This window comes from Fukomys damarensis, unplaced genomic scaffold (genome assembly GCF_012274545.1).
Source record: "Fukomys damarensis isolate Sample0158 unplaced genomic scaffold, DMR_v1.0_HiC HiC_scaffold_13, whole genome shotgun sequence".
In the NCBI taxonomy this organism is placed as follows: Eukaryota; Metazoa; Chordata; class Mammalia; order Rodentia; family Bathyergidae; genus Fukomys; species Fukomys damarensis.
Genome location: NW_022900925.1, coordinates 20220360 through 20229631, shown reverse-complemented (window position 1 = coordinate 20229631; position 9272 = coordinate 20220360).

Here is a 9272-nt window from a genome sequence, read left to right as displayed (position 1 = left end):
TTTGGCATTTAGCTGGCAGTGTGAATTGTGTTGCTGCTAAAGGCAAAAATAATAGACATCCATGGGGTACTTAGTATATGCCAGGCACTGTAATTCTGCATTATAGACCTCTTGTCTCTGTGATAGATGCCACTATTACCAATCCCATTAAAAAACAACAACAACAACAACAACAAAAACACTTAAAAGCCGGGCGTGGTGGCACACGCCTGTAATCCCAGCACTCAGGAGGCTGAGGCAGGTGGATCGCTGGGAGTAGACCAGCCTGGGCTACACAGTGAGTTCCAGAGCAGTCTGAACTACATACTGAGACCCTGTCTCAAAAAACAAACCAAAAAACACAGGACAATTCAGAAAATTTACCCATGGTCTCAGTAATTGAGCTGAGTTATATTTCAGTGTTGTTGTTGTTGTTTTGAGACAGGGTCTCCCTGCGTAGTTAAGGCTGGCCTTGAATTCACTATATAGCCTAGGCATATAACTCATGACAATCCCCCTGCCTCAGCCTCCCAAGTGCTGGGATTACAGGCATGCACTATGGCCTTATGGTTCTTTTATAATAAGCCTGTAAATCACAGCTCTTATCCTGTGCTTTTCACTCATAAATTGCATTTCTCCATCCTCAGGAAACAGTAGTATTGATGGGCAACATATCTCAACTTCAAAAACGTAGATAAGGGCCGGGGATTTAGCTCAGTGGTTCCAGCACCTGCTTCTCAAGCACAAGGGCCTGAGTTCCATCCCTGGTACCAAAAACAAACAAACAAAAAACATGTAGATAGGGGCCTGGGATTTAGCTCAGTGGTGTCGCTGCCTGCCTTGCAAGAGCTAGGACCCCAGTTCTATCCCGGTACCAAAAAAAAACAAAAAACATGTAGATAGGGCCAGGGATGTTGGTGCACATCTGTAATCCCAGCATTCGGGAGGCTGAGGCAGGAGGATCACTGTGAGTTCGAGACCAGCCTGGGCTATCTAGTGAGTTCCAGGTCAGTCTCAACTACATAGTGAGACCCTGTCTCAAATATACAAAACAAACAAACAAACAAAAAAAAAAGCTAAAAAATCAGGACCCCTCCAATTTAAAGACCCAATCTAGGGGGGGATTTAGCTCAGTGGTTCCAGCACCTGCTTCACAAGCCCAATGACCCGAGTTTGATCCCCAGTACAAAAAAAAAAAAAAAAAAAAAAAAAAAAAAAATCTAAAAATGGGCATCTTAAATGAATAGATGCTTCTCAGATGAAGTAGAAATAGCTAATAAATTTATGAAAAAATTTTAACACTCATCATTCGATAGATAAAAATTAAATCATACTGAGATTTCATTTCACTCTAGAAAGAATGGCTGTTATCAAGGAATCAGCCAATAACAAATGCTGGTAGAGTTGTGGGGGAAAAGGAACCCTCCTCTCCACTGTTGGCAGGAGTGTAGACTGATTGCAATCAGTGTGAAGATTTTTTATTTGTTTTTGGTTTTTTGAGACAGGGTCTCACTATGTAGTTGAGACTGACCGGACTCACTATGTCATTCGATAGATAAAAATTAAATCATACTGAGATTTCATTTCACTCTAGAAAGAATGGCTGTTATCAAGGAATCAGCCAATAACAAATGCTGGTAGAGTTGTGGGGGAAAAGGAACCCTCCTCTCCACTGTTGGCAGGAGTGTAGACTGATTGCAATCAGTGTGAAGATTTTTTATTTGTTTTTGGTTTTTTGAGACAGGGTCTCACTATGTAGTTGAGACTGACCTGGAACTCACTATGTAGCCCAGGCTGGTCTCGAACTCACAGTGATCCTCCTGCCTCAGCCTCCCGAGTGCTGGGATTACAGACGTGCACCACCACACCTGGCCTAGTGTGGAGATTTCTCAACAAACTAAAGCTAGAAATTCAGTTTGACTCAGCTATTCCCCCTTCTTGGTATCTTTTGGAAAGAATTAAAAGCGTCCTACCGCAGGGATATATGTAGACCCATATTAATAGGGGCACAGTTCGTAATAGCTAAATCTTGGAAACGGCCCTAGTGCCCATCAACTGGTGAATGGAAAAAGAGGATGTATTGGTTTTTTTTTTTATACTATGGAGTACCGCACTGCCATAAAGAAGGCTGAGCTTGAGACATTTATAGCTAAATGAATGGTCCTCGAGACCCTACTCTGAAATGAAATAAATCAGACACACATGTTTAAATACTGGGTTGTTTTTGTGGTGTGAGAAACCAAAAGTGGATATAAGGATCAAAATATATAATAGATATTGGGAAATGGGAGGATAATATTCAAATGCGAAGGGGACAAGGGAGGGGAGAGGGGAAAGGGAAGAAGGAACAAGGAAAAAGAATAGAAGGAAAAATGGAAACAAAGCTTTTGTAAATATGGAGGGGAAGAGGAGGTGAGGGGGGATGCGAAAAAAAGGAGAACAATATGTCATATACAGGTACAAATTCCCTCCGATGAATGTTATCATATCTAAAATGTACCAATAAAGGTTTTGCTTAAAAGAAAAAGGCCACACCCACTTCCCCAACCAGTTTACCACACCCTAATCTCCTGCTTCAGAATTGCAGGCACTGGATCACCTTTGGTCACCTGGGTGATCCAGCATAGCATCTCCATTTGAAGACCTTTAATTCAGTCCTGTGTGCAAAGTCTCTACTGCAATTTAAGTAATATACGTTCAGGTTTCACAGGTTAGGATGTGGATATCTTTGAGGGTCCTAAAACTACATGTGCCCTAATTTAGGCACATCCATTTTTTTTTTCGTACCAGGGATTGAACTCAGGACTTTGTGCTTGCAAGGCAAGCACAGTACCACTGAGCTAAATCCCCAGCCCTAGCCCATCCACCATCGACTAGCATTCAGATTGTATTTGTTTTTTAACCATTACAAACTATAATACACAGAATATTTTTAGATTCCTGCATTTCAGTTATATAAAAATTTGTTTTTCTGGTACTGATGATCAAATCCACAGGTATATCTGGGTATGGTGCTGCACACCTGTAATCCCACTACTTGGGAGGCTGAGGCAGAGGAGTGCTGTGAATTGAAGGCCAGCCTGAACTACTTAGTGAGACTCTTATCTTGAAAAAAGAAAAGATATCCATGAGTGTGCTGTCACTGAGTTATAATCCCAGCCCCTTTATTTTTATTTTGAAATAGGAGCTCATTAAATTTCCCAGGTAGGAATTGCACTTGTGATCCTCCTGTCTGACTCCTACACTACTGGGATTATAGGCATGTACTACTTTTCCCAAATGAGAACATCTATTTGATGATGTCCTAAGTGGTGCTTTTTTGGGGGGTGGGATGGTTTTGGTTTTTTGAGACAGGGTCTCACTATGTGGTTGAGACTGACCTGGAACTCACTTATATAGCCCAGGCTGGTCTCGAACTCACAGCGATCCTCCTGCCACAGCCTCCTGAGTGCTGGGATTACAGGCGTGCACCACCACGCCCGGCCCTAAGTGGTACTTTTTTTTGAGGCATCATGTAGCCCAAGCTGGTTTAAATACACAATCCTCCTGCCTCAGACTCCCAAGTCCTGGGACTACAGGTATTGGCCACCATGCTTGGCACTTTGTTGCATTGGTAGTCAAAAGATATATGCATTTAATTTTATTTTTTGGTACCAGGGATGGAACTCACAACCTCGGGTTTATAGTACAGGCAGCAGAGCAACTAAGCTAAATCCCTGGCCCTGGATTTATTGAATTTTAAATCTTAATCTATGTGCTAGGTAAAAAGTAGTACAATATTTCTTCTTTGAAATTGAATAGCTCATTTATGTATTTCTTTCTTTCTTTTTTTTATTTTGGCTTGCAGTACCAGGGATCGAACTCAGGACCTTGCACTTACTTGCCAGGCAAGCACAGAATGCTGTCATTTATGTATTTCTTTTCCTTCGGGGGGAGGATACTGGTGATCAAATTTGGGACCTTGCATTGCAAGGCAGGAGGCAGGACCGCTGAGCTAAACCCCTGGCATATTTTTTCTTAATGAAACAGGGTCTTGATGTATAGTCTAGGCTGGCCTTGAATTTACTATGTAGCCTAGGCTGGTCTTGAACTTGAGGCGATCCTGTTGCCTCAGCCTCCTAAGTGCTAAGATTACAGGTGTGTGCTACCACATCTGGCTGTATTTGATTTTTTTTTTGTTGTTGTTGGTACCAGGGATCAAACTCTGGACCTTGTGCTTGTGAGGCAGGTGGAGGAACGACTGAGCTAAATCCCTGACCTGGCTGTATTTTTTTGTTTTTGTTTTTGTTTTTTGGTACCGGGGATTGAACTCAGGTCCTTGTGCTTGCGATGCAGGCGGCCAACCATTGAGCTAAATCCCCGGCCCTAGCTGTATTTAATTTTAATTTCTTCTTCTGTAAACTGCTTCCCCCGGCCCCATGCATCTGTAGTCCAGGCTGCCTTGAAGTCACTATTTAGCCCACATTGGCCTTGAACTTGCAGAGATCCTACAGCTTCTTTTCTATCTTCTATCTCCTCTCTTCTCTTTCTCCCCATCTCCCATTTGTTTATTGATGAGTGAGAGCCTTCAATCCGTTGCATATGTTGCAAATATTTTTCCTAGTTTGTCATTTGTATTCTTGTGGCTGGCTAGTGTGAGAAATGGAGATGACAACTAAAACACACATTTACAGAGGAAAATCTTTAACTGGAAAGTTAGAGAGAAAATAGGAAAGGATTTCAGTTTAGGTAATGGAGTAGGCCCACTCTGATACAGAGGTTCAGATTGGCCCACCCACAATGGCAGAGGGCAGGTTTTCAAAGATCAGCTGGTAGGGACCAGGATTTAGCTCAGTGGTTCCACCACCTGCCTTCCAAGTGCAAGGACCTGAGTTCAGTCCCTGGTACAAAAACAAAACAAAACGAAATCAAAGATTACCTGGTATGTAGGGGTCTGGTGAATCATCATCTCAGTCCTGGGATCCTCAGAGCTAAGGGAGACTCTATTCCAGTTGTCTTTAACTGCAGTTGTATTATTATTGACAGCTAAGTTATTTAGAAATATTATTGTCAGTCAGACAGGGGTGGGCCCTGGGAAGATGTCAACCCAGTAGACAAGTATGGCTGGAGATGCATTCCTTGATGATCAGGCTTCCAAACAAGGAGAAATGACGACACCCACATATTTCCCCTGGGGATGCAGATCAGGGATTGCATCTATCAGCTTGGGTTGAGGACTAAAATCTCCCTAGCCCATTCCTTCCATGGTCTTTTGATCCCTACTTATCCTTAATCAATGTTACCTAAAGCAACTATACTTGTAACCTTTTTTGGTACTGGGATCTAACTGGGGACCTTGAGCTTTCGAGGCAGGCGGTGGAAACACTGAACTAAGTCCCCAGCCTTATACTTGTAATCTTGTATTTGTTGACTAGTTTGTCCTACTTTATACCTGCCTCACCTCATGGTTTTGCTCCATAAAACTCCCTTGAGAAGTGGAAGCTCCCAGGAAACCCACCTTGCAGGTCCCCTTCTGTCTCTTTTGGACAGAAGCTACCTTATATTTCCTACTCTTAACTTCTGTTGTTCCCAGAATTCTTTCTTTGATTTTAGAGAACATGGACCCGGTGTATCAGACATCTAACAGGTTGGGAGTTATATTTCCCTTATATCATTTGGAGGTCCTTATATCTGACAGATCCCCCAATCGGACCCCCACCCAAGCAGACCTGCTACCCACATCCACGCATCCACAGGAGCACAGAGATAACCAGAAGCCAGCAGCCACCCTGCTGTTGTCCCCACCATCCTGTTTTATCAGGCAGCCCCAGACCCATCACCCATGCGACTCTTAAAATTTTCCACCCTGTTGACCAGAGTGCCCCCTCCCCTACCTAAAATGCACCCTATCATTCATGGGCACCCTCCTCTCGGTGCCAACAGCCTTCTCACCCTTGGCCCATCAAACTCATTGCATGTTGCTTAAATTTTGCCCGCCTCAGTGGTCTCAGTTGTGCCTCGGTTTGACTTTACAATATCATCCCGATATCATACTCCCTGTATCAGTATCCCGCATGTGAGGCTTTGCCTTTCCTAGATTCAGGTAATCGCAGGTTTAGGATCATGGCTGGGAGACTTCTGGGTGTGGCGGTGTCCCTATATAAACCTTTCGTCTTGGTGGGTGTCCTTGATCTTTTTTGGGTACTGGGGATCAAACTCGGTTCCTTACACTTGCTAGGCAGGCAGCAGAACCACTGAGCCAAGGTCTCACTATATGGTTCAGGCTGGCCTTGAGCTCATTATGTAGCCCTAGGGTTGGGGATTAAACTCAGTGGTGCTATGACTGCCTGGCAAGCACAAGGTCCTGAGTTCAAGCCCTGGTACTGGAAATAAAAAGTGTAAAAATGTGGCCTCAGACTCAAAGCAAGTCTCTTGCCTCAGCCTCCCAAGTGTGGAGATTACAGGCATGTGCCACCGCATCTAATTTAGTGTCCCCAGTCTTGAAGGAAAATGAGCTCATGTAAATTGAGGGCTCATCAATTCTATCCAGCCAGTTCAACAGACACTAAATGATCAGCACACCCCTATGAAGATCTGAGAAATGACCTGACACAAGAATTACAGAAACAAAGGTTACACAATGAAGGTCACTGTCAGGTAAAAAAGCCAAGAACCAAGACCAGACCAGAACCACTACAAGCCTTTATTGTAGGAACAATCTGCTGGGTTGTCTCCAATCAAAGGAGAGAGAGCAACATGGCAGAAATGAGAGCTTCTTTTAATGGACTGGGATGGATATATGGGAGCTGGGGTATAGTTAAGTGAGGTAGTATTAAGGGATTGGAGGAACCTGTGACATAATTAGGAGGGGCTTGTGACATCACTGGTTACTCCAGGTGGCAAGTATCTGGTTACTTTTGGTGGGAGAAGAGGCATCATGGGAAGAAGAAGGCTGTCCTGGTAGGTGGGTAGGTGGCAAGTATCTGGTTACTTTTGGTGGGAGAAGAGGCATCATGGGAAGAAGAAGGCTGTCCTTTGGTAGGTGGGAGAAGCCATCTTTTTAGGTGAGAAGCAGGGCATTATGGGAAGGGGACTAATGGCCATTTTAAGGCAAGGGAAATCTAACAGTCACAACTTGTGCTGTTTTTAGTTACCTGTTGGCATCTGTGTGCCCAAGTGAATATGGTTCATAGCAAAAATGCCTTTTAAGTCCCCGACTCTTCCACAAGAAAACACAAATGCTTTTAACAAGTAGTGGAAGGGATTCTTCCTGTTCCCCATCTCTGTGGTGGTCCCTGACTATGTTGTGCCTACACCATTCTGACTTTGACTGAAGAAGTGTTTCACTTTGATGTAGTCAGATTTAAAAATACCTCCATATATGTCTTCTAAGTGTTTTTGTTTGTTTTTCAGACAGGATCTCACTATATTCCAAACTAGACTCAAACTTGCTATGTATCCCTAGCTGGCCTTGAAGTCATGATTCTCCTTCTTCAGCCCCCTGTTAACCAGGCAGGGTATGAAGTGGTCTCCAAAGCAGAGATGGAGAACTTTGACTCACTCCATCCATGAGGCAGGCTGCAAGTTCAGTGACTTCTGTCATAGAAAAAAAAAACTTTTTTTCTTGAGACAGTGTCTCCTATGTAGTTCAAGATGGCCTTGAACTCACTATGTCACCCAGGCTGGTCTTGAATTTGGGGTAATATTCCTGCCTTGGCTTCCCAAGTGATGGTGATATAAGAGAAATACCACACAAAACCTAGATGTCAGATATGGTCATTTCTTGTCCCCCGCATATTAAAGAATGAATTCACTCAGACAGTGGAAGCTAAATTGAAAAGGCTTATTGAGAGATAGCTCCTGAGAGATAGGAGGGGTCCTGAGTGGTGGCCATGGAGGCCCTTTGCCAGGGGTAAATTTATACAGCAATGTCACAATGTAGATATAGTACACTTAAAAACAAAGGAGCTGAGTTATTCCCTTCCCTCCATTTCAATGAAAAAGGCACCCTATGGTTATTCCTTCTTCCTTTTTCCTAAGAGAGATAAAAAAATAATAATAATAGCCTAGGAAGCCCGGCATGGTGGCGCATGCCTGTAATCCCAGCACTCGAGAGGCTGAGGCAGGAGGATCACTTGGAGTTAGAGACCAGTTTGGGCTACATAGTGAGTTCCAGGTCAGCCTCAACTACATAGTGAGACCCTGTCTCAAAAAACAAAGCAAAAACAAAAATAAATAAGTAAAAGCCTAGGAGATCACCACACCCTAGGAGCTAGTGAGAGATTTAGTAGGAGGCACCAAAAGCAGAAATGTCTGACCTTTAAATTCTAACAGCATGAGTTATGGGGCCTCCCTTTTCCCCTTTCTTGTTACTAGCTTTCCTGTGATCTTCAATAAATGTAGCTACTTACTATGTACTACTGGGTGTATGATTGGCAATTCTTTCCTCCTTCTATGCAAGACCCTAGAAGATTACAAGTATAGCTGCTTAGCTAATATTGATTGAATAGGGAGCAAGGGTATGTGAAAAGAACAAAGGCATTTTTGGGAAGGGATGGGTCCAGATGCTCTGGTCATCTGATACCTATCTAGATTTACTGGACTAGGTGGTGCTAATTACAATATAATCTCTGATGGCTCAAGTGCAACAATCACAGTCCTTACAATTAGTTGTTTATCTTTTCTTTTTTTCTTTTTACACAGGGTCTCACTATGTAGTTGAGACTGACCTGGAACTCACTATGTAGCCCAGGCTGGTCTCAAACTCACAGTGATCCTCCTGCCTCAGCCTCTCGAGTGCTGGGATTACAGGCGTGTGCCACCACGCCCAGCTTTTTTTTTTTCTTCATAGGGAATTCATACTGTGTAAATATTTTATTTCTACACCCCCATTCCCCTCCCCTACATTCAATCCCTGTTTTACCTCCACATTTACAAATGCTGTTTCCATTTGTTTTTTCTTTACCTTCTCTTCCTTTTCCCTTCCCTTCCCCTCCCTTATTTCCTTTCCCATATCAACTTGTTCTTCCTACTTCCCGATATCTATCATACATTTTGGTGCTTATTTACCCTTTAAATTTCTCACACCAAAGAAACAATGTGATATATTTAAGATTATGGTTTCTTTTGTCATAGCTCATTTACCTCGATACCTCAAATGATAGAGCAGAAAAAATGAGTTAAAAAGAAACAGTAAAAGGTCTTGGTGAAGTTGAACCTCGTGCCCGGAAGGGAAGAGCCTGGTTTCTTTGCCAGGGATTTCCGGGCCCGAGGACCCGGGAAACCAGCGGAACGCAGGTGCGCGAGCGGGCGGA